General features: G+C 40.6%; 1 protein-coding gene across 1 annotated transcript in view; it reads left to right on the top strand.

Moving 5' to 3' along the window:
• Positions 1–26,590, top strand: part of BCKDHB (branched chain keto acid dehydrogenase E1 subunit beta) — a 156,910-nt gene extending 130,320 nt beyond the window's left edge. Inside the window, exon 11 of the mRNA XM_051616000.1 lies at positions 25,333–26,590. The gene's annotated coding sequence lies outside the window, so the exon portion shown is untranslated. The remainder of the gene's footprint in view (positions 1–25,332) is intronic.
• The last annotated feature ends 313 nt before the right edge of the window (positions 26,591–26,903 follow it).

Here is a 26,903-nt window from a genome sequence, read left to right as displayed (position 1 = left end):
TTCCCAGTGAAGGCAGCTAAGGCTAAAATCATTATCCTCTAGAGTTCCCTCCCTCCGACTGGAGGTGAGTCCTATATTAATCAGCTGTTATAAATTTATCTGTACAAATGTATACTTTCGTGTAAACAGGAAGGAAAAGTGACATGGTGTTTGTGTGGTTTGTATGCTGTTTGCAGGACCCCTGAGGACCACTAAAGAACTGCAGACAGACAGGAGTGGGATGATGATTGCTTCAATCTGGTGATGATCTTCAGGATATCACCTGCATATTTCTGTCAAACACCTGTATGGAGATTACACTGATCCATGTAGTGCTATGCTGTTGCTTTCCCACCCAGCATCTCTGGGGTGTGAGATCAACAAGCCTACAAAGAACACCTCTTCCCCTACCTGCCTCCTTGGCCTTTCTGCTGAAGTTTGGCTCAGAGAATTAGTTAATGATTTTCACCTTATTTTTGATGGAAGAAACAGCCCACTTGTGTGGCCCGGTTTCCTATTTCATTTATCTCTGTGTGTGTTACATCTGTGGCTTTACTGAGGTTATTTCTCAAATAATAAGTCCTGCAGTGTGCTGTTACCCAGGCACAGGTCTAAGGAATTAATAGACTGAGAGGATCTGGTCAATACAACACATGAAAAAAGGACCAATTTTCTCCCAGTCAGGGGCCTAATCAGTTTTATCACAGCTCATGCATTATCAACAGTTGCTCTTTGATCAAGACACATTTGGGCTTAGGGGGTTGTTGTTGCCGTTTCCTTAATTCAATTACTTCTTTGATCACTTCTGAGAGAAGTACTTGCAGATTAAATTCCCATTCACTTTGTCTTGGACATGAGCAAAGAAGACATCAGCTGCAGAACTCACCCTGAGATAGCAACAGGAACATGAAATATGTATTTATTCACACATACATCAACCATAAATCATTGCTCCCTGCTGAGGGCTTTCAAGTGCAAGAACAGGTTGCCCAGTTACCTCATGAATTCTGTTTATCTACTGGGAAATATGGCATGCCCCCTTACTCCCCTGCAATGACACACACTCTCCCAAAGCCTTGGCTCGGACACAGCTCTGCTGTGCTGTTTCATTGCAGTTGCATTGGATGCAATAGGGACACATGGACTGGTGTGGTGGAGACCAGTGGTCAGGTTTCATTCCTCATAGAGCTTCAGAAGCAGCAAAACAAGGTGTTCCCTGAAAGAGCTGCAGGCTCATATTTCAATCAAACTCCATAAAATTAGCAGTTTATGAATACCCGGAAAGCAGGTCACATGGAGGTGCAACAAATGTCCCTCAGAAAAAACAAGCTGCTCTCAGGCAGCTCCAGCTTTTTTCCCCTCTCAGGGCATTCAAGAGAACAATAATTTTTTTTCCTTTTCAGGACACTGTGGACTAATAATTTGAGGAGACAGCTAGTAGGTTTTACTTAACTTCCTTCATCATCTTTCTGGGCCCCTCTGAACTGGATCACAAAAATAACAAGGATTATTTTTTTTTAGAGTGTCTGTAGTGCCTGAGTAATTATCTTTAGTTATGAAATGTAAAGCTAACTGTAGCTATATCTTGTTTTCCTGTCATTGTGATGTTGGCATATATGATTTTTGTAACCAATAAAGGCAGCACTGTAACACATTGATTAGTGTGGTGAAGAAATGCTTAAAGAATGTGTAAAAATGCAACTAGATATAAAAACATTGAAGGAGCTAGTTTTCCAGCAATTGTCCCTTGTGACACTTCTGGACATGGTGCTATCTTGCTTTTCCTAAAGTGTGTAAAAACAAACAAGACAAACAATGGCATTGATTTTAGCTGTAAGAAACGTTAATCTCACCTCTTGATATATATTTGAATGGATCCATGGTTTTGTAGGGCAGCTGTGTTCTGTTAAGCAACAAGTACCTATTAATTAAGTCTCATTTAATCTCAGTCTGACATGACAGCCAAGTGCCCTCACTATGAAGCCAGCCTAGCTGAAGATTCCTGAACACATCCCCAACCTCCCCAGCACTTGGTTGCCCAACACATTCCTGTCCTCATGGATATCTCCTCCTTATCTGAGGTTCCTGCTTCTGCCTTCTCACCAAAACTTCTGGAGCCCATCTAAACCCTTCCCACAATTTAATTTGTAAAGGGCTGTTGCTCTGGCTCCTTCCCAGGCCCTGACCTAGCACCTGAGAAACTGATCCCTGTGGAGATGTTAAAAAAGCCCATGTGCAAGGCTTTTTGTCTGCAGGGTTTTTTCTTCCTCTGCATGGGTTGTGAGCTTCATTTTAGCTTGAACTCAGGTAAACTCCAGGCCTGTAGACAGGATTTGGTATGATTAAAAATAAAACTTTTATTCCACTTCCAGCTTGCAGCACTCAACTGTTTCTCTGGTAAGTTTCTTCTGTGTCTATTTTAGTTTGTGTTTAATGTAGAATATACTTAAGAAATGTGCAAGAGCATCAAGCCATAAAATAGTCCTTAAGTGAGTCAGGAGGCCCAAATAGCTCTGCTGAAAACAAAACAAAAGCAGCTCCCGGGGCTTAACCTCTCCAAGGCCACCCACGTTTCTCATGCCATGCCAATTCCTACTTACCCCACTGGAAGTAAAGCTGCTGAACAGACCAATTTGGTGAAAAGTGCCGAGGTCACATTTACCAGATTTAAGGGGTGTACAACATGGGGTAACATTTTTTGTATGTGGAAGGACTTCTCCATCCATTTCTGTTCTCTGATGAACGAGGCTTACGATGTATCGCCCTGGCTCACGCAGCTCACACTGCACGTCTTAATGTCTTCCTTACTTTTTCTTTTGCAAAGTAACCTATGAAATAGTGTTAGTTCCTCCATGAAAATTTAATGATGCAGTAATTAGCTTTTTCCTATTAGGTTTTTCCAATGAAAAACAATCACTAAATAATTTTATTCACAATGTAAGTACATTTTCTCCTGCTGATGCTCCCCCAAAAGCCTGTAAAATGAAAAGATTTGATCTATTTTTTGTTTCTTGTAGGTTTAACTAAAAGAAAGACATGTATTTGTTCAAATCATTAAATTACACATTTTTAGAAAGAACCCCTTAGGGACAGTAGTGTATAGCTGGTACTGTCTAAAAATGTAGTTTAGACATGATTTTCATTAAAAAAAAAAAAAAGGAAAATTTTGTGTAGCTAAATGAAGAGTTGCAAAACTATTTATTCTGGAAACATTGTTTTTCTGAGATTTCTACATCTTCATGCAATTTTTTACCTACAAAAATAATTTGTAATTTATTGTAATTAGTTATTGAGCTGGAACATTTTAGAAGATTATACTCACATAGTAATAAAACATACTTTATCTTTCATTTACAGATATAATCAGAAAATAATACTGAGCTGAGGACTCACATGACACATTTATGGTTTTCAGCTCCAGGTTCAAGTTGCTGAAGAAATATCAAGTCGGTGTTTTAAACATGTCATGATCAGTATCCTGATTATCTTTTATTTCCTGAAGTTATCCTCTATCTGTCCATCAGACTGTGTGATGATGTTACATAAATGATGCTGAAAGCTGCAGTGGCAGCGTGGGCATTGTAACTTACATGGTTTTGCAAAAAGGGTTGTGACTCTTTCCTTTCTGCATGTTTGAAAGAGAAAGTTACAATTACTGTAGGCAGCAGGAGAGAGCTGTAACTCTGCATCAACAGGAAACTCCAGAGGAGCAGAGCTTGGGTGTGTGGTGTTTTAAGAAGGTCTGCTATGGTTTCAGTATATGCTGAACAGCCACTAACTGTCAGACCAGCTCCAGTGATGCCTTAGTGCTGTCGTTGCCATCAGAGAACTCTGTAATCTTATTAATTTACTCATTGATTTTTCTAATCCTACCTATATTAATATAGTCAATAATAGGTAGGTTTGCTGTTGGAGATGTGGTTTTAGCTGGTGACAGTATGAAGGAAGTGAAATATATTTTTTCTGCTGTCCCTCATTCCCCATCACCAGTTCCCTGTCCCACATGAGAAGCCAGGATTTGGAGTCTGCCTGTCAGTGGGAGAAATGCTGCGTCACCTCCAGAGCTGCCTTTCTGGGAGGTATTTATGACAGCCAAATTTGCTGGACATATAAACACTTGATCTTTATGAGTTAAGGCACAGACTCACTACCCTAGTGGGCTTTCTGAAACTGGGGGACTATTTATTGTATTTAATTTTTATAAGGGATTGTGTAGGTAATTAACCCATTAACTTTTGTTTCATTTCTGGTTTTAAGTGAAAAGGGATTGCTGCCATCAGTAAATGTTTTGTGAAGTTGGCAGTGCTTTGGGCACCAAGGGTTAAATCAAAACGTCTCTCTGTCCCGGTGTTCTGAGAACCTGCTGCAAACCTGATCAGTTTTCTGGATGAGAAGACATGGTAGAGGACATGCAGAAGTATTATATGTATGCGTCACTGTGGTTGCTGTGGCAGCATTGTCACCATGGGCTGAACGCCTGGCCCCAGGGGAGACAGTCAGCATTTCGGTGATAACAGTGAAGAATGTCAGGTCTGGGTTGAGATTGGTGTTGCTATAATGTCACCAATGGAAATGGACTGGTAATCTCTGCTGAGCCTCTCTCAGGCATTTTTCCAAATCAAAGAATCAGTGCAGATTTTTATTCTGTTTTTTTTCCCCTTTTCTAAACAAGAAAAGGATACCTGAAGTTAATTTGTTACAAAATCAGCACTGGCAGCGTTGTGTTGCAAACGGTAGTAAAATATCCCATTACTTCTTATTAAACAATCATGACTATGGTGTTGCAAAATGGAAGTGTCATAATTGCTCTGGCTTATGTACCAGAATACAATGAGGGATGTTGTGCAATTTACCTGAGGCATGAACTAAATAAATATCCTTCATAGGCAGATATCATCAGCACACAGCCCTGTCTGTTGTTTTTAGTTAAAGTGGAACTATTGGCTATTTAGGAAAGCCTTTCTGGGTTCAAATACCAAAGGTAGTGAGTATTTACCCAGTTGTCACTGTTTTAAATATGGCACTCAGCTGCTGAAGCACTTTTTGTATGTTCCTCTTGCTTGTAATGACGTTACTCTCCCTGTTGCTCATGAGGTTGGTTGAAAGTGCCCCCCTGTGTGTGTTAAACACGTGGGGGTACTTTATGGGTTCCCGTTTTCTGGGACTTTGCCTCACCACAACTGGGAGGAATGAGTCTAAAGCCTAACTGCACACTGAGCTTCAGTGGCATTTGCATGTGCAATCTGGGAAACAACAGACTTAAACTTTGATTGCATTTATGGGGATTTTACTGCTGTCAGAGCAATACTCTGGAAATGTTCTTTCTTTTCCCTGATGATTTCATAAAATCATAAAATGGTTTGGGTTGGAAGGGACCTTTAAATGTCATCTGGTTCAACTCCCTGCAATGAGCAGGGACATCTTCAACTATACCATTACTGCTTAGTTAAATGTATAACAGTAATTTTAAAAAATCCTATGAAACTAAGCTTAAATTCTAGATCTGAGGAGCTTGAAATGTAATGAAATGTTTTTGGATGCATGAGTGTACATTTATGAACACAGTCCAGTCACCTGATATTAAAAATCTCCATCTGAGAAAACACTGAGTGTGCTCCTGTCCCTGAGGCTGCCATGGGCTGCACTTTGAGGAGGAATGGAGGGATGAGTTTGAAGCCCAGCTGGGACAAATGGCTCATACAGCATTTGCCCAGTACCAAAGGATGCCAGAACACCTGCCCAGGATCCCTGTCTGCAGGTCCAAGGTGCAGCCAGTCTCATGGGGCTCAGCCCAGAGCTGCCATGGCTCCTTGGAGTAGTGCTGCTCCACAGCATAATGGAAAAGTTGGAGACCATCAAAATAGGAAGAATCTTGGCATCACTGTCTCTCAAGCTGTTTATTTCCATAATGTCTCCATAACCCCCACCTCTCATTTGAATCCTTGCCCTGTTTTCAATTACAGCCTGAAGCATTTTGAGCATGTCATTAGGGAAAGAAAAAGTTTTAATCAGGAAATTCTGAGAATGTGCTCATTAAGGTGAATGTTTGGATCTGGGTCATTGTTTAATGCTTCACAGGGAAATTAGACATTTGCCTTGGATGGCTCTCACAGTTTTGTAGGAAGAGAAAAACCAGGCCAGAAAGGGAACACCTATCAGCATCTCCTCATTAGTACATCTCTGTCCAATCTGCATTACCTGGTGAAGTGTTCACACCTTCAGCAAAAAAGCCTTTCCTAAAAATCCATGGGGATTGTAGAACTGTACATGTGTGAACATTGTGCAGCTCTACCTGAGGGGCAGTGGCCTTCAGCGCAGGCAGAAGTGGGAGAGAACAGAAGAGGCATTTATGTATCTGCGAAGTATGTGCAAAAGGCTGTTGCTCTCTGATCAAATTTCATTTCCCAGTTGTGCTGTGATCAACAACCACACTCTGTACAACAGTGACAAAACTAGGAGACGAGTGAGGAAAAGGGCCTGGGGGTGCTGGCTGACAGCCAGACAAACATGAGCCAGGAGTGTGCCCAGGTGGCCAAGAAGGCCAACAGCATCCTGGCCTGTATCAGGAGTAGTGTGGCCAGCAGGAGTAGAGAGGTGATTGTGCCCCTGTACTGGGCACTGGTGAGGCTGCACTTTGAGCTCTGTGTGCAGATCTGGGCCCCTCACTGTAAGAAGGACACTGGGGTGCTGTAGCGTGTCCAGAGAAGAACAACCAAGCTGATGAAGGGTCTGGTAAACAAGTCCTATGAGGAGCATCTGAGGGAACTGGAAGTGTTTAGTCTGGGGAAAACGAGGCAGAGGGGAGACCTTATTGCTCTCTACCACTACCTGAAAGGAGGGTGTAGGGTTGTGGAGTGTAGTAAGGTGTCCTGTTCTCCCAAGTGAATAATGATAGGACTAGAGGAAATGGCCACAAGTTGCATCAGGGGAGATTTAGATTGGATATTAGGAATAATCTCTTTACTGCAAGAGTGGATAGGCACTGGAACAGACTGCTCAGGGAGGTGGTGAAGCTACCGTGCCTGAAGGTATTCAAGAAACATACAGATGTGGAACTTCAGGGCATGCTCCAGTGGTCACAGTGAGTTCTTTGAGGTTGTGGATTGTTGTTGGTTTTGTGGGGTGTGTGGTTGTTTGTGTTTTGTTTTTTTTTTTTTTTAATTTGGTTTTGTTGGATTTTGTTTTGTTTTGGGTTTTCTTATTTTTTTTTTCAATTTGCATTTTTTGGTGTGGTGGGTTTTTTTGGTTTTGTTTTTTTTTCCTTTCCATGGATGAATTATTGGACTCTCTGATCTTAGAGGTCTTTTCCAACCGTGATGAGTCTGTGATTCTGTGAGATCTCCGTTGGTAGTGGCTAGCAAGTTGAAAACTGTTGTCCCACACTCCCAGTCCCATCAGAACTCTAGTGAGATGCTGATGGATGGCAGAGCAGAGGGGTGGTTGTGTCAAAAAGGGGAGAGAAAAAAAATGAGTCAAAGGGCACATTTTCTTGATAAAATGGTAAAGAGCTCATATCTGAAAATAAATAATCATGGCTATCTGTGACTAAATAATAAAAAAAATAAAGCAGAGCTATCTGTAAAGTGGCATATGCTGATGTGTCACAGGATAAACTCTGAGCTTTCCAAAAGCCAGTGCTAAATGTGCTGCTACTGAACAGTGAAGGCAGTTTTATGGCAGTAGGGTCTGGGAACCAGGGAAAGGGGGTGGAGATGTGGGTGCCAGGGGACAGGTCTCCCCTCCTCACCTCATGCGGTTCCACACGCTGTACTCAGTACCCAGGGCAGGCAATCATCTCCATGTTCAGCAGCAACAAGGGGGCAAAGGGGAGACCCCAAAGCACCAAAAATACTGCTCCATAGCTTGTCCTAAGTGTCAGCCAAGGTTATGTGGTGATTCAGCTACACAGCTGCAAGATGTTTACAATAAGCTGAGTCACCCTCCAAGCTCTAACGGGATTTCTGTCACCTACTCCACAAGAAAGCACTTAAAATTAGGTGTTTTAACCTGGAACTGCATTTCAACCTTAGTATTTCCTTTAGGAGAAACGCTGGCTTCTTGCAAGTGAGGCTTTTTTCCCAGCACTCTTTAAAACTCTTTTGAGCTCACCCAGGGGGGAAATCAAATACCAATTAAATAAAGCCCAACAGGAAGAAATAATTGTGATGAACAATGCCTTCTAATGACTGCCTGTAACCAAATAATTTAGCCTCTCAGAGTGGTTCAGTTCCTTTGAAACTCTTCAGTCTGGCCGTCCAAGGCTTCCTTCACAATAAGTGACAACAGAAATAAAAGAAAGTGCCAGTGAGAGTTCCTAAGCTGGTTTATAATATGAGATTAGAAGAAGGGAATGGTGGTTTTCAGGCTGCAGGGAGAAAACAAAATAGTGAGTTTCTTGAGGTGCTGAGCACTTGCACTGATTTTGGCTGGAGCCACAGGTGGCTGGAGTGTTTCCAGCTCTCCAGGGCTGCTGTTTCTATGTCACATGAAGACCAGCAGATAGTGGGTAGCAGTCATGTTTTTGCATAGCCTGCTGACAGCTAACTGGAAGTGAGTATTATCAGTGCTGTGGTGCAGAGTAGCTGAGTAACACAGCAGCATCCCTTCTGTCAGAGCACCAGGTCTTTCATCTATCATAAGGGACTAGGGGAAGTTCTATCTTCTGGTGGGTACGTGTTACTTGTCCATTTTGTTACCATTGCACATTTAAGGATCCATTAACAGTCAGTAAGAGGCATAGCCACATGTGACAATAAAAGTGAAAGGATGAACTGAGTTTCTTGTACCAGTGCTATGCAGGAATGTGCCAAGAGCAGAGAAATGGGAAGGAGAGGTGAGGAGCACTGAGGTTACAGCAATATACTCCTGCAGTTATTTGCTTTGGGCAGGTGTGAGGAGTGTCCTTGTCCCTCCTCTCCTGACAGCAATGAAAACTGCCGTGATCAACACCCTTAATGGAAAGCACCTCGGCTGCTCCTGACCAACAGCTGTGTGCCCATGACACCTTCATAGAATCATAGAATCATAGAATCTTAGGGGTTGGAAGGGACCTCGAAAGATCATCTAGTCCAACCCCCCCTGCTAGAGCAGGGTCACCTAGAGCACATCACACAAGAACGCATCCAGGTGGGGTTTGAATGTCTCCAGAGAAGGAGACTCCACAACCTCCCTGGGCAGCCTGTTCCAGTGCTCTGTCACTCTCACAGTAAAAAAAATTTTTCGTATATTCACCTTGAACCTCCTATGCTCCAATTTGTATCCATTACCCCTTGTCCTATCACTGGTCATCACTGAGAAAAGCCTAACTCCATCTCCCTGACACTCACCCCTTACGTATTTGTAAACATTAATGAGGTCACCCCTCAGGCTCCTTTTCTCCAAGCTAAAGAGACCCAGCTCCCTCAGCCTCTCCTCATAAGGGAGATGTTCTACTCCCTTAATCATCTTTGTAGCTCTGCGCTGGACTCTCTCAAGCAGATCCCTGTCCTTCTTGAACTGAGGGGCCCAGAACTGGACACAATACTCCAGATGCAGCCTCACCAATGCAGAATAAAGAGGTAGGAGAACCTCTCTTGACCTACTAACCACCCCCTTTCTAATGCACCCCAGGATGCCGTTGGCCTTCTTGGCCACAAGGGCACATTGCTGGCTCATGGTCATCCTCCTGTCTACCAGGATTCCCAGGTCCCTTTCTCCTACACTGCTCTCCAGCAGGTCAGCCCCCAACCTGTACTGGTGCATGGTGTTTTTCTTCCCCAAATGCAGAACTCTACACTTGCCCTTGTTGAACTTCATCATGTTTCTCCCTGCCCAACTCTCCAGCCTGTCTAAGTCCCTCTGAATGGCAGCACAGCCTTCTGGTGTGTCAGCCACTCCTCCCAACACCTTGTACCGCCTCCAGGAAATCCCACACCTCTCTGGCACTCTAGTTTTGTGTTGTGCAAGGAATCTATTTCACCCACATGGCTGCAGTAGTGGAGATGATGCAAATGACTGTTCCTCTGTGTGTGGTGTGGTGGCTGAGTGTCTGAGTCCTGGCTGGCACTGCCTTTAACTTTGTTCTTATGTCTTTGCTTTGACTTTCTGATTTAGATACACCCTGGTTACCTTTTTGAATTATTATTATTTTTTTTTTTTTTAAATAAACTGCACCTCAAAACCACTTTCTATGCCAGCAGGAAGAATCTGCAACCCTAGGAATAGCTAAAACCCCAGGACTGCACATTAACTGCACATTTCCAGCAAAGAACAGCTTTTCTGGGACAGCTGGTGTGGCTCTGCATGTCCCCAGCTGCTGGGGACGTCAGCCTGCTGGCTCAGTGCTCAGCTCAGCAATGGCTGGAGGCACTGGTGGCATGTACCAGGGCACCATTTCAAACATCTGCCTGGTGAACCCCAGGTTCAGGCACACCACTGGACACAGCCCCACTGCATTAGTCCTTGCCCCCTGCCATCACTTCCTTTGTGTGATGGGTGCAATGGCTCCTCTTTGCTGCCTGACCTCACATCCCTCAATGCAAGACAAAACCCAGACAAAAATATCACCTTGTTCATACATAATAAAAAAGTCATTTTCACCCTAAACCAGGACTAGTTTTGCTCTAATGCTGGCGTGCTCTCAATGGAAAATGGGCCTGATGCTGCTTTAACTAAATGTGCAGAAGCGAACCCGTTTGTTTATACTGAGTTAGGTAAATCCCTTTACTTTGCTGTAGTTACAAATGTTTTTCACACTACTGTTCAGGACTTCTGTTTTTTATGTCTGGCCTGAAAGACAACTCTTTCCAGCCATCAAGTACTTGTTAACCCCGTTTATGGGAAATGGTTGCACGCTGAGTCAGAGGGAAGAATGACACTTATTGAATCACCAGCACCAGTGTCCCATGGGTTTTCCTTGGAGGCCTCTCAGCTGAATATTAGCTAGGAAAACACAGAGCCATAGGGACTGGTGCACTGACTGCAGCTGGTGGCTCACCTGTTGTGATTCTGTCCATGCAGATGTGCCTGTAACCCACAGAGCCCAGGCTCTGCCTTGGCACCAGGTCGAGCACTGCAGGTTTGCATCCAGAGCTCACATCTTACTGCCCGTTAATTCTTTCCAAATGGTGGATTAAGTTCTAGCCTCCACAGCAGCTGGCCTGTTGCTCTCTGACAGAAAATTAAAACACTTCCAGGCAGCTTTTGCTGCCTCTCCCCCACCCCAGCTCTGGCTCTGGCAGGGGCAGGGGGTGACTGCACCAGCAAAAAGAGCTTCCCTGTTCCTTGCAGCCCAGGCTTTGGTTGTGGCATCACTCCTCTCCTTCTCCACCCTTGCTCCCCTCTTCTGACGAGGGAAGTTATGGCAACCCAGAGCTGGGGGAAGAAGAGGAGGACAGCTTGGGAAAGTAAAGTGCTGCAAACACAGCTGGGCCTTGGGGCACCTGAGACCTCAGAGTGCACAACTGGTCGTGTTGGAGGAGCCATTTGTGCACTGAACTTACTTTCACATCTGACTGATCTGAGCAAATCATGACCAGGAGAGGATCATGTTCTGTCTCTGAGTCCTTTACATTCTCACTTCTTTCTGGGCTGCCAGCAATTGGGGTGCTCAGAGTTCAACCGCTGACTTAGGTCTGGAGCACACAAGAAATACTTCCATGTGGAAACAAGCCCTTTTCACTGTTAGAACAGGTAAAACTGTCTAGGTAGGCTAGATAGCTGCAGAAATGAGTGCCAAAATGGCTATTTATCTATAATTGCCCAAAAGAGAACATTTTTCTTAATCTGAAATCACAAAGCAGTATTATGTTGACACTCAACAGACGTTTTTATCCTGAATTTTTAAAGAGAAAAGGTTCTTCAGAAAAAAAATCCTCTTTGTTACTGACTTACATGTGCCTAGAAGTTTGTTATTTTCTGCTATGTAATAAAATGGGCTGTATTTGTTATTCTTCTCTTGCACAGATGCCATTTAGTTTCTAAGAGTGCTGAAAAGACTTGATGGCAGAAGATATTTTATGCAGTCTGGATGCATCCATTACACAGGAGATGTATTCTGTGGTTTCTTATGTAGACTTTGCATACTTTGTTTTGCTTGAATGTCTTTTAAAGTGCAGATAACAGCATAAGAGACATTCAGGTGAAACAAAGACAGTACTCTTTGTCTGTATGTGTGTGTGAGGGCAAAATTGAAATGGAGAAAAGCTATCATTCACCACATAGCAGGTGTGAAAACTGCCCAGATCTTTGCCCAGGTCTCAGTTGCCTCCCAGTTTATCTTGAAATACCACCAGGCACACAAGTCCAGGAGTGCTGAAGGGGGTTGCAGAACAGAAGGGTGTTATGCTCCCTTCAGCAGGCAATGAATTGGTTCAGCAGCCTCCATAAATCTCAGCAGGAGATTTCAATATGTGGTCAACAAAAGCTTGATCCAAGCCAAAGTCCCTGATGGAGTTGATATTCCCCTTGTCTCCTGGAAGAGTCTTTGAACCCAGCTCCAGTTGTGTCACCAAATTTCTGGCAAGGTCAGGCATTTTGTGGCTACCCCTGCCAGATGGAGATTATCCAGATAGAGCAGTTTCAAGTGCAGAAATGACTGCCTTCCTTTTTGCAAACCATTGCCTAGTACTGAAGATTCAAAATTACTTTTCCAGTCTGGCTCAAAGCTGAACACACTTTAGTGGTGTGTGAAGCTCCTTAGTTCTCTTGCTTATGAGGCCTTGTTCTTAGGCACCAATAATTTTCTTAAATGTCAACCATTTGGTTTGATATTTTCTGTCTTGGACATTGGCCTCAAGCTTTTTTTTTTTTCTTTTTGTGTGTGTGTGTTTATAACAAGGTGAAAGAGGAACTGGAAATTTCACCAATTGGATGTGATTCCTAGGCAATCATTTCCAGGAAGAGGGCTAGAGGAAAAAACACAGATTTACCAGAGGGATGTGGGAATGAAATCTTGTGCCTTTCCCCTAAATGAAGCCCATACATTTGGGATGGTGGCAGTAGTACAGGCTAGGTAAGAGGAGGTACAGGAGAGGTGACAGGGTGCCAGGGCTGGGAGGAGGAGGAGTGAGGCCAGGTTGGATGGATCTTTGAGCAATCTGGTGTAGTGGGAGGTGTCCCCAGTTGGAACTGATGATCAACAGCAGTGTTTTCATTACTTTAACATAGCCAAAGTTTCAAGCCAGATCCTGAGAAATAAATATGAGATTATTTTCTATATATTTTCTGAGATTATTTTTCAGTTTAGTGGGGGCTAAAGCATAACATCTGGAATACTCCTCTCTTGCCCTCTTGTAGGACCGAAGGTTTGACCATATGTTGTGCAAAGTTTAAATCAGACAAATATAATTAACAGTTGTTAACTGTTGCTAGAGAGTGATAGCAAGTTTGAGGTATGTAATCTAGGGCAAGAGAGGGTTTGCCCTTGGTTTCAGAAACCTGACACACCTGTGGTAAATGGATAAATGGGTAAATGGAACCATTTATTGCTGATGGTCAAGCAATAACACTTTCACAGGGTAGACTTTACTAACTTCTGCAGCTGAGTGACCTGTTGTGCAAGAAAATATTTTCTTGTACTTAGCTTCAGCCTGTTCCTTTCACCTCTCAGCTGATGCTCCTCAGTTCATGTATTGCAAGAGACGGTGAAAAATTCACTAGGTGTGGAAATGGTAATAATCAACTACTGAGAAAGTTTGAACATAAGTCATTAACATGCTGTTCTACTAATTTTTTTAATAACAATATCAGTTTCAGCAACATTCCCAGAGGCATCAACACATCTTAAAAATGTTCAGTTTCAAGAAGTGATTCAGATGACTTTTCACCACAGCCACACATCACAGGTGGGTACCTGTTGAACCTCAGTGTGCCTATAGGCTGGGGGTCTGCAGGCAGTTTGCTTGGCCTTTTCCTCCTGCTTCATCACATCTCCTGCTGACATGCACTGTCTGCAAGGGAGATACAAGACACAGCAGATTAGCTTGCATCTTGTACAGAAATTAATTTACTATATCAAATCTCCATGAGCTCATAATGACTACAACTGTTCAGCTGAAACTGGTATTTTATATTATATTACTTACATATAACAGAAAAGTACATTCTCTATTTTCTGATACAAGGTTGTTCTACAGGTCTATTTTCCTTTCTTTCTCTCTCTGTACAGACTAACAACTCTGGGTAAGTGGTTTGGGAAATGTAAGTAAAGATTAAGCAGGTTATTTCAGTATATAACTACTCTGGATTAGTGCTGCTATTATTTATTTAAAGGCAAGTCTGCATTGCTTTCCTGTCACCCATAAATATTGATAGGTACTATTTGGTTAAATAAGTAATTAGGACCATCAGTTCCACTTTGGAAACCATCTGAATCCACACTGGCTAATCTCTCATCAGCTAATAAATATTGGCCAGCTGTGTTTGACAGAGCCTTAAGAAATCCAAGGATGGGGGCACTTCAGATTTAACCCAGTGAGCTTCTATTATTCTGGTTTAATTATTAAGTTCATGTGCAAAGGTTTTCAACAGTTGGCAAAAGGAATGCTTATTCTTTACTGTTGCCATCTGGGGTACTGTCTGTCATTCAGAGGAGCTGGTTTAAGGAAATGGAGGTGCCTGGGGCAAGGAAAACAAACAGCTTCCTACGTGCTGCACAGTGAAAGGAGAGGAAGAGACCAAAACTTGTCTGTGGTCAACTATTGCTCTTCTGGGGGCTTCCTCTGAACTGTACCAACCCACGCAGCTCAAGAGTGTATGTGAGCTTTGGGAACATGGGTGCACTACCTCAGGGTCTGGCAATATGGGATTTTAATGCCTGTCATCTGCTCTGTATCTCCCATGTATACTTACCTCTGCCATTAATAAAAAATGAGTCATCTTTACTAGAAAAAATAACTGGGGACCAGCTTACGTGAAGGATCTTGGCATACCTTCCCCTTCATCCCCTTACCAATAATATTCCATCTGCTCTGGATGAGTTGAAATTGCCACAGAATCTTGAAAAATTAAAGAACTTTTAAAATAATAAATTGTAATAAAATTAATAATCTTGTCAGGTACTTTTTCTCACTAAGTCTGGAAAAACTCTTTCCAATACATTTGTTCTGATTGTAATTGCAGGCTTCCTTGAACCAGAACAGAGCAGAGTTCTGGTGTTCAGCTGCAGCTCAGCTCTATGGAAATGCTGTTCCTCAGCAGTAAAAAATTCCCCTGCTATTACAAGGAGTAAGCAAATATGTATTTTTGCTGTTTGCACAGTGAAAACTTAATTTAGCTAGCATTAAAAAAAAAAAAAAAGGAGACACCACCACCATCCCATTAGAAAAAGAGGATGAAAATCACAAAGCATTAATTTGTGCAAGTTATCTTCCTAGTCTTTCTATGCTAAACTCAAATTTTGAAGGATTCAATATAACATAACAGTTTTAAAGTTTTAACTTTTAAAAATCTTTTTATGCCATGGACAAAATCCTCCATGGGAGCCATATTTTGTGTTTCAAGCAGTGCAAAATTATATTCTTACTTCAGGAATGTATTTCATAAATAAGGAGGGTTTTGTTGTAAGTCATTAGCCCAATATAATTTCTGTTAGAGGAATGGGTTGTGGAAGTAATATATTTGTAATTTGGGCTTTGTTACTTGAAACCATGTTCTTACCAAAACAGAGCATAATAGGAGCTTCTTCTACTTGCTGGAATGCTGAGGCATTGGTAGGCTGAAACAGGGCTCAGCTTATTTGGTTGTTTTATTTTTTGAACAAATCCAAATGGCATGATAAGGGAAAAAATAAGATTCCAGAAAGAAAATAAAAGGGAGAAACTCCCTCTGGTCATTTTTGTCTATTTCCTTGGTGGTCTCCAGCAAGAGGTAAGAGCAATTGCATGTAAAATCCTGACCAAGGCCCACTAATCCACAATGGAGTGTGCTCAGTGAAATATATTTTGGTATAGTTCTGCTGCCAAACACTAACAAGTATTTATATTTGCCATTTCCCCCCACCTTTCTTTTCTTCTTCAGAACCTTAGCCAGATTTGAGCAGCTTTTCTTGGACATATAATTCCTGCCCAGTATTAGTGAAGCCTTGCTGCCAAATTTAAAGCTTTTGATACAAGGATGGGAGGCAAAGCTAGAGCTTTTTGACAAATGAATGAGTTTTCACAGAGTAATTCAGGTATAGATACCATTTCAAAGACACCTATTATGAGGGACCTCCAGTGTTTTCCAGATGTTTGTTGTTGTGTTCAACCCCTTTTTCACTGGAATATTCTTTTAGTGCTTTATTATTTAAATCTGCATCTGAATACACACAGCTGTATCTGTTCCAAAGTTATTTTTTCAGTTTTGGAGGAAATTAAACTCCATTACAAGTGTTTTACTCCCTTCCCTGTACATTTTAAAAGGCATTGCATGAGGTTCTGCATGCAGTGAGGTGACAGACACGTATCGTTGCAGACATAAGCACTTTTCATATGGTATGAAGGAAAGCATTGTTTTCACTGTCAATATAGTGTCGAGACTGATTGTATTTTAATTTGATGTTTGCCACCTGCATGACTCATAAAAAGCACTAAACACCAAACCAGGAGAGAAAGAAAAACAAATCCCTGACTTCTTGCCTTGCCATAATAGAGCTGGAGTTATTTCAGGAACAAGCTGGATTGGTTTTCTGTGGGACTTAAAAATATATGAGAGACAGTGGTTTCCAGAAAAGAATCAAATGGAATGAAAAACCAGCACTGAAAGAGAGAGAAAGACCCTTCCTAGATACTAGGTTGTTTTTCACTGGGTTATGCTGATCCAGACCTCAGAAACATGGTGTTCCCTGATAGCTCCTCCTGTGGCTAATCCCAAATCCTCTCCTCCTGGGGAGAAGAAAGCTGTGGAGTTTGAGGATAAGTAATTTCTGAGAGCAGTATTTTTGTTAGAGAAGCACAGTATAATAAAGCAGAGCATTCCCATGCTCAGCCATTGCTCTAACAGTGCTTTGTATTGGGAAGGGTTGATAACAATTTAGCAGCAGCACCAGCATAATCTTTTGCCACCAGTGGGTGTGAAGGACAAACTCAAGATGACTAGCAACAGCATTCAGTAGGCTTTCCCGTTAAAAAAAAATAATCATATAAAGTCATCCTGAAAGCCTCCTTAACATTGCTTGAGTGCTAAATCCATTGCTTGAGCAAGTTCTCCTCAGTTTTTGCTAATTATATGGGAAAAACCTAGGCTCAGGCTCTTCTTTCTTCTTCTAGTGCAGGTAAAGTACTGCTGAGAGGCAAAATGGTGGTGCTTTGTATGGAGGTTTTGGGGGCCACTTGTGTTGCAAACCTGAGGATGCAGGTCTTGTTCCACTGATTCTGCCATTGTCTTGTCCCAGCTGACAGCCACCTGGTGTACTCTGACTACCTCCTTTCATCATGGGTGTGTTGGTCTTAGTAGAGAGGGGAAGCCTATCTAGGGCACAATATGCTAACATAGACAGCTCCAACATGGGTTATGACATCATATCACACATTTGAGATAATAAATTTGGTTTTCTGAATGCATCAAAAGCAGTGCAGTGGATCACAAACTCTTTTTGTTCCATGAGAAGACAAAACCATTTATTTTATAAGCTCAGTTGAGTTACTTCTCAAGATAAACTTTAAAGATCCATTCAGATTAGAATACTTTGCAGCCTGGAAAGCCTGCTGCTGACTTATCTTCATATTGGTGTGATGTTCAGAATGGTCGGTCATGGGTCTGGATCCCATTTAAATAGGCACCTTACAAATATAGAATAAAGAGTTTCCGAGTATGAAGCAATGGATGTATTCAGGCTGATCAGGAATGGGATGATAAGCCTTAGCTCCATCAGCAGTCATAACAGCATTGCCACTTATTTTTTTCTGTGTTGGCAAAAGATAGCTTAAGGAAGGATTTGAAGGATGATAATGAAGTAACTATCAATTTGCACTCTAATTACAAGCATGCAACATGAAACCATTGTACTTCTTCATTCTAGTGGTTTGGATTTTCCAGTCTCTGGAAGATAAACATCTTTGTTTTGTCCAGAGTTTTCCTAAAATCAGAGACTGTGTTCCAGACATTGTGGTTAGCAATCGGTGTTTCAACAGAGGGATTCCTCATGTGAGAGGGTTGGTTTGTGATGAAAACTGCTCTGTCTTTTGCTTATATGGTGGTTGATGACTGATTCTGTAGTAATCTGGGTTTTGACCAGGCTCAAAGCCCATTGACTCAGTGGATTGGGGTTAGACCTTGAGCTCTGCTCTGCTCTGCTTTCCCAAGTCACTGAGTCTGCTCTCAGGAATTACATGCTGTGAGAAGTGTGAGAGGTAAGAAGGAAGATAAGGCAGTCCACTTCTCAGGATAGTTTTCCAATGAATAAACACTGGGTTCTTAAGAGTTCAGAGGAAAAAAAGTCCAAATTTTTCTTTTTTGGGGAGGAAAAGGGGGTTACTTAGTGCAGAAAAGACCTCAAAGTAGGAAGATTACCAGCAATTTTTGCTCTCTTGTAAGTCTGGTGCTATATTTTTGTTAAAAGTTTTGATGATTTAGTTTTTTGGGTTGTTTGTTTGGGTTTTTTTGTTTGTGTTTTTTGTTTTGTTTTGTTTAAATCAGGTGGAGTGCACATGGGTAGATTTCACTGGAAATAAAATTTCAGCAGAAAGCTGAATTTTTTAGACTTACTGGTTTACAGAAGGCAGTAAAAAATGTCTAAACACCAGATGTGCCAATAACAGCAGTGCAGTATGAAGTGTCTAACAAAAAACTCCAAATCCTCCCTAAATATCCCACATCACCAAGTTTACCAAACTGTCACAAAGTTAATTGTGCCTAGGTAATTGGAAACAATGGCAGTGCCCTGCAGCAGACCTGGTTGTGTACCAGGTACAATGTTGCACATATGAGACTGCCTGGTCCATGTCTGGCACATTTGTGCACTTAATATGTAAGTTTATTTTTAAGAAGGAAAGCTTATTTTTAACTGTTGCAAAGATTAAGGGCATCTTGTTTTTTAAGAAACAACATGTTGTGAGACTGTGGAAGTTGCCTTGGTTTAGATGCAACGTAAAGTTTCTTTCTGAACAGAAACCACTCCAGAACAGAGCTGTTACAGCTTTGTCCAGCATAGTCTGAGTAGATGAAAGAACATACCTTGTCCTTTTGATCACAATAAATATTATCATCTGAATTAGCATTCCTGTCTCCTTATGCTCAAGGCTGGGTTGCATCCAGACTGATGGACATTGGGGTTCTCATTTCTGTTCTGTGAGTCTGCCTGAGCCTGCCCCATTGGGACAACATCAGTCCCAATGTCTTCATGTTGTCTTCATGTTCCTGGTTACTGCCAGCCAGGAGTTTTGCTCCTGTTTCACTGTTATTGGCTGTTGGTGTGGACCAGCTGACACCTTTCTTGTGACACACCATTGTGTTTGGGTGAAATTCTTAATCATGTTTGGCTGCAGAAGAGCAATGAGAAAGTGTTTTTTGTCAGCAAAACAGTGAGACCCTTGAAGAAGAGACAAGTAACTGAACCTTGTTTAGGTATTTTTAAACAAGACACAAGAAAGAGTTATTTTTATTTGCTAATTTTTCAGTTTCAAATATTATTTTGTTTTGAACCTTCAACACATAGAAAATTTTTTACCTTATAAAGATAGCAACACATGGTGAATTTTTCAGATTATTTTATTAGACTGACTGACTGCTGTGGGTATTCTGTAATTTCAGAATAAATTCTGTGGGAAACTGTGCATCAGGAAATAATCTTTTGCGAAGCTAAAGACACAGACTTGGCCTCCTGCTTTTCTTTTTTCTGATGTGTTTGATTTTGTTTTGTTACTCTCTTCATTCTCATTTATTTAGTTTTCTTTTTCCCTTCCCATCCTTTTCATACTTTGTTACAGTTTTTTTTTTGTGTTAACAGAGATTAAAGGGCTGAGTTCCAGTGTCTAGTTTAATTTATCAAAATGTACAACAACAACTGAGAATCCCAAAGGATATAACTGAAATAAAACCTCTGAGATATTTTTAAGCCATTTCTAGCCACTGCTTGAATTTTGTGCGGCTATGTTGGTAGATTTGTTTTGTGGCATCAAGCCACTGATATGGTGCCCTGCAGAAAGAAAAACCAATTCATAAATGGTTTTCCATTAAAATAATAATAATAATAAAACACCAAACAAAAGCCCAAGCCATAAACTTTTAAAGAACAACAGTATTTCATAAAACATTGTTTAGAGGTCTTTATACAAATTAAATAATTTTCTTATGGATCAGGATCCCCTCTTTCTCCCCAAACCTCTAACTTCGGTTGCCTTGGTCTAGGAAACTTCCTGTCTTAGAAATCTATATAACTAGATAGTTACGAGATAATGTTTCCTAAAAAATTCTATGATGCAACACAGATTCAAATAAATTACATGTACTTATTTATGAGTATTTTATGTTTCCATATAAGCTTAGCTTAAAAACACAGACAAAATAAAAAGAATATGTCCCTTTCATTCGTTAGTTTAAACGAATCTTGTGAGTAAAATTCAGACCCTGTGCAGAAGCCTTCCAGTTTCGTCTGAAAAATGAGACATATTAGGAATCTTCAAGGTGTGGAAGAAAAAATTTCACCTTCCTTTTCAGCAGAGTATTCATATCTAGTATTCCTATCTAGGCAATAAAAAAAATAAAAATAAAAATTCCTTGCCTCCTGTAGCTTAATTGTGTAGTTTCATATATGTGCACATTCCCTGGCTCTTCCTGCCGGCTGATGCTGTGAGACTTGAATATTCTCCTGAGTATGGCTGGTAGAAGCACAAAACTGGCTGTCAATAAAAATTACAGACACCCTTCTGTAGTATATATGTCCATGACTCTAATAGGAGGCAAAGTTCTAGATGTTACTGTATACACTAAGGAATTTTTTCTTACTTCACATTACATTTCTTTACCAGTTTTTTCTTGGCTTCATTCATTCTGTGTTCTCTGCACAGCAGGCCAGCTTCATCCTCTGGTGCAATTTCATAAAAACTTGAGCTTCCACAAGGGCTGAAGTTGGATAGTGATCAGTCAGGAGGTGTATGATTAATATCTTGCTCAAAGGCTGGAAGAGATGGAAGACAAGGAGAGAGCCAAACGTGGGCCTGAGAAGTTTATTTCATGCTATTGACAGATAGATCAGGCTGCCTCATTTCAGGCTCTTAATCTACTTGAAGTATTCAAAATGTATTTTAAATGCATCAAAGGTTTATGACAGCATTTCGTGCACCTAGAAGAATGAAGCCAGTTAAATGAGAACACAAACAAATGACTGGAGTACTGCAGGAGTGTTGATAGGCACTGTGGATTTTTATCCAAAACATGTGGTTCTTTCCAGAGTGAAGTGACCATGTTGAATCAGCATTGGAAGTGATGGGAGAAAATCTTTGGAATCTAATGAGAAACAGTTCTTCCAAATGAACAATATCATCATCCATTTTCACCCATTCTGAAAAGGTCTGCTTCATGGTGCAGATCTAGGGTTTTCTTTCTTTTCTTTTTTTCTCTGTCCTTATCATTGGCTAGAAAGTTTTTTGATAGTTCAGGTTATCAGTCTCTCTTGTATGCTGACATGTCCAATCCTACACATTTGCTATATTTTCAGAAAAAAAAACAACCAACATCAATGTGCAGAGATTGTATTAGCTTTCCCTGACTCACATGCAGCTGATCCTTGTAGTAAAATTCAGGACTGCTACTGAGGAATTGGTACTCCCTATCCAGTATTTTGGAAAAAACAAGGAGAGGAGAAAACGTTATCCAAAATGATCATGGCTGAGTGTAGGATTGTTCATAACCAGGGAAGAGCTGTCTGAAGCTGATGAAAGAGCCGAGCTTCTAAAACAATGCTCTGAAGAATTACCTCCAATTGCCTTGTAGCTCCAACCCAGATCCTCTTTTGTACCTTTTATTCACAAGAGTTAGCAGGGAACAACGTGCCCAGAACTCAGTAATTTCCATTCTTGCCTGAGGTGTTTCTTGGATCAGGGGGAATCTCTACGTCACTCTTGCAATTATCATTTCCACACTTGAAATAATGTCAGGTTAAAGCATCGTTCCCACAAGCAGGGGAAGAAGGGAAGATGTATTCTCCCTCTCTTAGGAATCAATCACTTCTCTTAAAGGCATGAAGGCCTTAATTCAGCAAAATATGCACTCTACATTAGATGTACTAAAGTCTGGTTTTCCAAATGGAATGTTTTGTTTTGTTTTGTTTCTTTTTTGTTTTCACTCAGAAGTTCTGTCTAAGTGAATTTTGGAGCTACTTCACTCTTGCCTAGGATTCTCTGGATGTTTGGTAGCTTCTATCAGGTTATGTGCTACAGTATAGGTAAAGTAGCTCCAGCCCATCTGCTATGCATGTGGAAACCATTGTAAAGCTCATAATGCATGCGTGGATCAGCATGTGTTGTTCATGCCCAGTAAATCCAGTCCTGGTGGGGTATGTCAGGCTGTCTGTGCATAGTTGTTATGCAAATGGACCACTTGGTGATGTTCTTGAGAATCCTGAGAAAAAATAGCACAGAAGGATGTGAAAGTATGCTTCATTTTGTAGAGGCCATGGATGCAAAGCATAGTCTAAGATTTGTCAGTCAGAGCAGATAACTCCTGAAGCAGTCCCCAGTTACTGTAGCTAATGTAACCCTTCTAAATAAGTGACTACAGCATGGCATCAAGGTTCTAATTCAAGAAGGAAAAACACCACTGAAGAGCACGACTCCCTCATATTACTTCTGTTCAGCATTGTTTCTCATGATGAAATGTCATCTTGGTTATGAAACACTGGAATGATGGAATAAAAAGGCTGAGCTTTTGACAAATTAATAATGTCAGAAATCAACCTCCTGTGCAGGAGCTGGCCAGACTCCAAATTTTGTTTCTGTTTGGTGCCTAGATTGTACCTCCTGCGTTTTGCAGCTTCACAGAATTTTACATACAGAAGGGGCCGCCGTGATCATCAATCTGCTCTTCCACATCATCTACCCTAAGATCCTGCCTGTCACTGATTTTCAGGGAAACAGCTCCCATTGTATTACTCTGAATTGTGTCTTTCTTCCTGTGTATATCACCTTCATTTGTCTGGGGTAAAATCTGTTTTGATCCAAACTGATCTAATGGTTGTGTCCCCAAATTATTTGTCATTTTGCAGATAGCAAAATTACAAATTTAAACAGTAGCCATATGTTTCTGTTTTATCTCAGTTCATTATTAAAGTTATAGATTAAAGCTGAGACTAGAACAAATTTTTGGTCCTTATCTGGAGTAGCTTTCTGTGATCTCTGAGAAGCCAGCTTTAATTTTTTTTTAATAGGAAAACAATTTTTTTTAATAGGAAAACATTTTCTTAAAAAAACTTTATGTGTTCAGATACCAAGGTGATGACAGATGTGAGGGTACGAACAGAATAGCTTAGTATTATGAAATATGCCATGTGGACAATGTTTTTAATAGTCTTAAACTTTGGAAGTTTAAGACACGCTGTTTTATGTAGGAATCATTTCCAGATCCTGAAGAAAAGTGTTAGTTTTCTCAGAAATGTTCAAGTAAAGTTGACTTTTATATTACTGTGAAAAAATGTGCTGCTATGTGCAGAAATCTTTAAGAAAAGTGCCAATTTATATGTCTTTTCCCCTAATATTCCTAAAATGGTATTTTCTTAAATAAAAGAGCCAATAGGTCTGCCTTGCCCAGGAATATTTATTTGAAAGTAAGTTTTGAAAAGTAAATATGTTGATTGAATTGATTGAAGAAATAACAAGTTCAAAGGCTAGTAATAACTATGATAATGTTCATGATAGTAACAAAAGTCCAAACAATGTGTCTGTCACTAAAATTTAGACCCTGGGGAAAAGTCAAAGCTTGTCAAATGAGAAAAGAGTGCTCTGTGCAAACTGTGAGAAAAGGCAATGCCCTAGAATTAACTTCTGCATTGTATTATTCATCACTATTTGGTTATGCACATGGAATGGGTGAAAATATTAATAATTCATTAAAAAGGAAAAAATTTTGGGACATGATTTTTTCATTTGAAGATTCCTCACGGAAGTGAAGTTTGTTTTCATCAGTATCCAGATTTAAACATTTGTCACTGATTGAGGATTAAAACCAATGCCATACGGTTTGAGTAGCCAATCACACAGCATGAATAACAACAAAAAGTGGTCAGAGTGAACATCTGGTGAACATTCTGAATCTAAAGATTATCCTGATTATTCCATGAATATGTATGACTAAAAAACAATTTAATAATGAACTAGTCCATTAGTCTGTAAGCTGCTCACAGTGAAAAGATATAATTACATTTGCAATCAATATTACTTCAAAAGAATAACTGAATCAATTCAAATTTAACAAGCCTCTGATTATATCAAGCTTTTTGCTCTGTTGGAATCTCCATCTCTCTGAATCTGGAATCTGAAGACAGTCTCTGTCAAGAGACTTTAAACCTGTGTTTATATTTTGTTATATGTTATATCCACAAACAGCACATCACTAAAAAACAATTAGAAAGCCTGTTTCAGTGTGTTTAGAATATGTCTCACAAACTTCAGAATACAACAAACAGTTTAGAATAGTGAAACATAATTGTTAAAGTGTGTAATAAATTAAGAAGTTGAAATCAAAGGAACTCAATCACAGAATCATAGAATCAAGGTTGGAAGGCACTTTGAAGATCATCAGGTTCCAACCTCCCTGCTATGAACAGGGACACCTCACACTTGACCAAGCTGCACAAGCCTCAATCAATATTTAAGAATGACAGGCTAGACATACTTCTTCCACAGTTTCCTTCCATGTATTCAAAACTTTCAGTAACTAAAAAAGCATAAAACTTTAGAGATTAGAGAGACTCACTATTGATAAAAGTTCTTTGGTAACTCTGTAGCAGACATCTGCAAAAATAATTATTAAATAAGTGCTGGGAGCCGACAGATGCTGCATAGTATTGAAATACAAGACTTTGGTCAGTCAGTCAGTAGAAAGTTTGACAATTACTTTGATGGATGAAGTGTCATAGTCTTAAAATTCTATTTAGAATCATAAACTGGTTTGGATTGGAAGGAACCTTAAAGATCATTTAATTCCAACCCCCCTGCATGGCACGGACACCTTCTACTAGGACCAGATTGCTCAAAGCTTCATCCAACCTGGCCTTGAACATTTCCAGGGATGGGGCCTCCACAGCTTCTCAGGGCAACCTCTGCCAGTGCCTCATCAGCCTCACAGTCAAGAATTTCTTTCTAATATCTAGCTTAAGTCTACCTTTTGAAGCAGTTACCCTTTGTCCTCTCACTCCATGTCCATGTAAAAAGTCCCTCCCAAGCTTTTCTGTATCCCCTTCAGGTGCTGGAAGGCTGCTATGAGGTCTCCCAGGAGTCTTCTCCAGGCTGAACAACCCCAACTCTGTCAGCCTGTCTTCATAGGAGAGGAGCTTCAGCCCTCGGATCATCTTCCTGGCCCTCCTCTGGACTCTCTCCAGGAGCTCCATGTCCTTCTTACGTGGCTGGGGGGGCACAGAACTGGACACATTACTCCAGGTGGAGTCTCACAAGAGATTTTAATTCTTAATCTGGTGAGAAATTCTGCCATGGATTTTATGGGGTTAGGATTTCAGCCTTGCTGTTGTGCCATTTGCCATACAGACAACACATCTGCTTGGGCGAGGCATTGCAGTGAGGGGTAAGATATTAATTTACAGGCCACCTGTAAGAATAAAATTAAGATTTTAATTGTAGGCCACCTCTCTTCCTATGTGTTTTGTTTCCCCCATCACCTATTCTCTGTGCTGCTTGTTCATCTCAAAGATGAATGCTTTGGAGAAGTGTCTGTCTCTTGCATGTTACTTAACACCCCAAGGCTTGAAAATCATTGAAGTATTTAGCTATTTAGCTATTGCTGTATGAATAATAATAATTATAATGTTATTCTTTGGAGAAATCCAAGCTGGCTTGCTGCACGGATTCATCAAATTCTTTACAGGAACGACTTGTGTTTTTAAAAGATGTTTAGTTTTTAGCATTGGCTTCAGCTGATATTACAAGTCCATGCAAAAATGTATGTATTCTGAATTTCTACAAAAATAAGATTGTTTTCTTTAAAAATAATAAGTTTATGCTGGTTATTTTTGGTGGTGTTTCAGGCTGAAATAACACTATAATTAGCTGCAGAAAGTCTTGTGGCTCACACCACAGTAAGTTTTAAATCTTATGGAGTCTATGGTGCAGTTTTCACTTAGAAAAATAGATGAAAATAAAGAGCTTCCTAGATTTGTTTCCCCAATCCAAGCTGAGGAGGGGACCAGGCTAAGGTAGTTTCTGCGGTCAAACACTTTTGCTAGCAGAATGATGGTAGAATCTATTGAAACCACTACAGGTTTTGTTTGTTTGTTTGTTTGGTTGTTTTTTTTCCAAAAGGTGTCCTTATTTTGTTCTGTCCACAGTGTGCTAAGCAGCAGCACAAAATCCATTTGAAAACGGTATCTTTTGGAAAATGAATTGGGAGAAAAAAGCTTCAGTAATGAATTCATTGTAGAAATGCAATGCTGTAACTGAATTTCAAAATGGCAAAATGTTTGAGAAATAAAAGGTTTCTGAGGTCAGTATTTCCAGAGTAGTCATTGGCTGAGACTTTATTCCATATCATCATTCTGGGAAAAAAGTAAGAGTTAATGTGATCAAAATGCCATTTAAGTCAATGCTAAATCAAAATACTTTTCTGAGCTGGTGACAAGCTCTTCTTTCTTTTTATTTACACTGTTTTTAAAAATCAAGATTTTATGGTGATCCTTCCAAGAGAATGTGATACTGTATTTCAAAATTATTTAGAAATGCTTGATTTTTTACCTCTTCATGCTGTACAATGAGTCTCAGGGAACATCAGTGCGGTCTCACTGTTCGTACTTCATTTTTCCTTCC

The sequence above is a fragment of the Apus apus genome, chromosome 3 (assembly GCF_020740795.1).
Source record: "Apus apus isolate bApuApu2 chromosome 3, bApuApu2.pri.cur, whole genome shotgun sequence".
NCBI lineage: Eukaryota > Metazoa > Chordata > Aves > Apodiformes > Apodidae > Apus > Apus apus.
The sequence above is the reverse complement of the archived record's forward strand: the minus strand, read 5'-3'. Positions and strand labels throughout refer to the sequence as shown.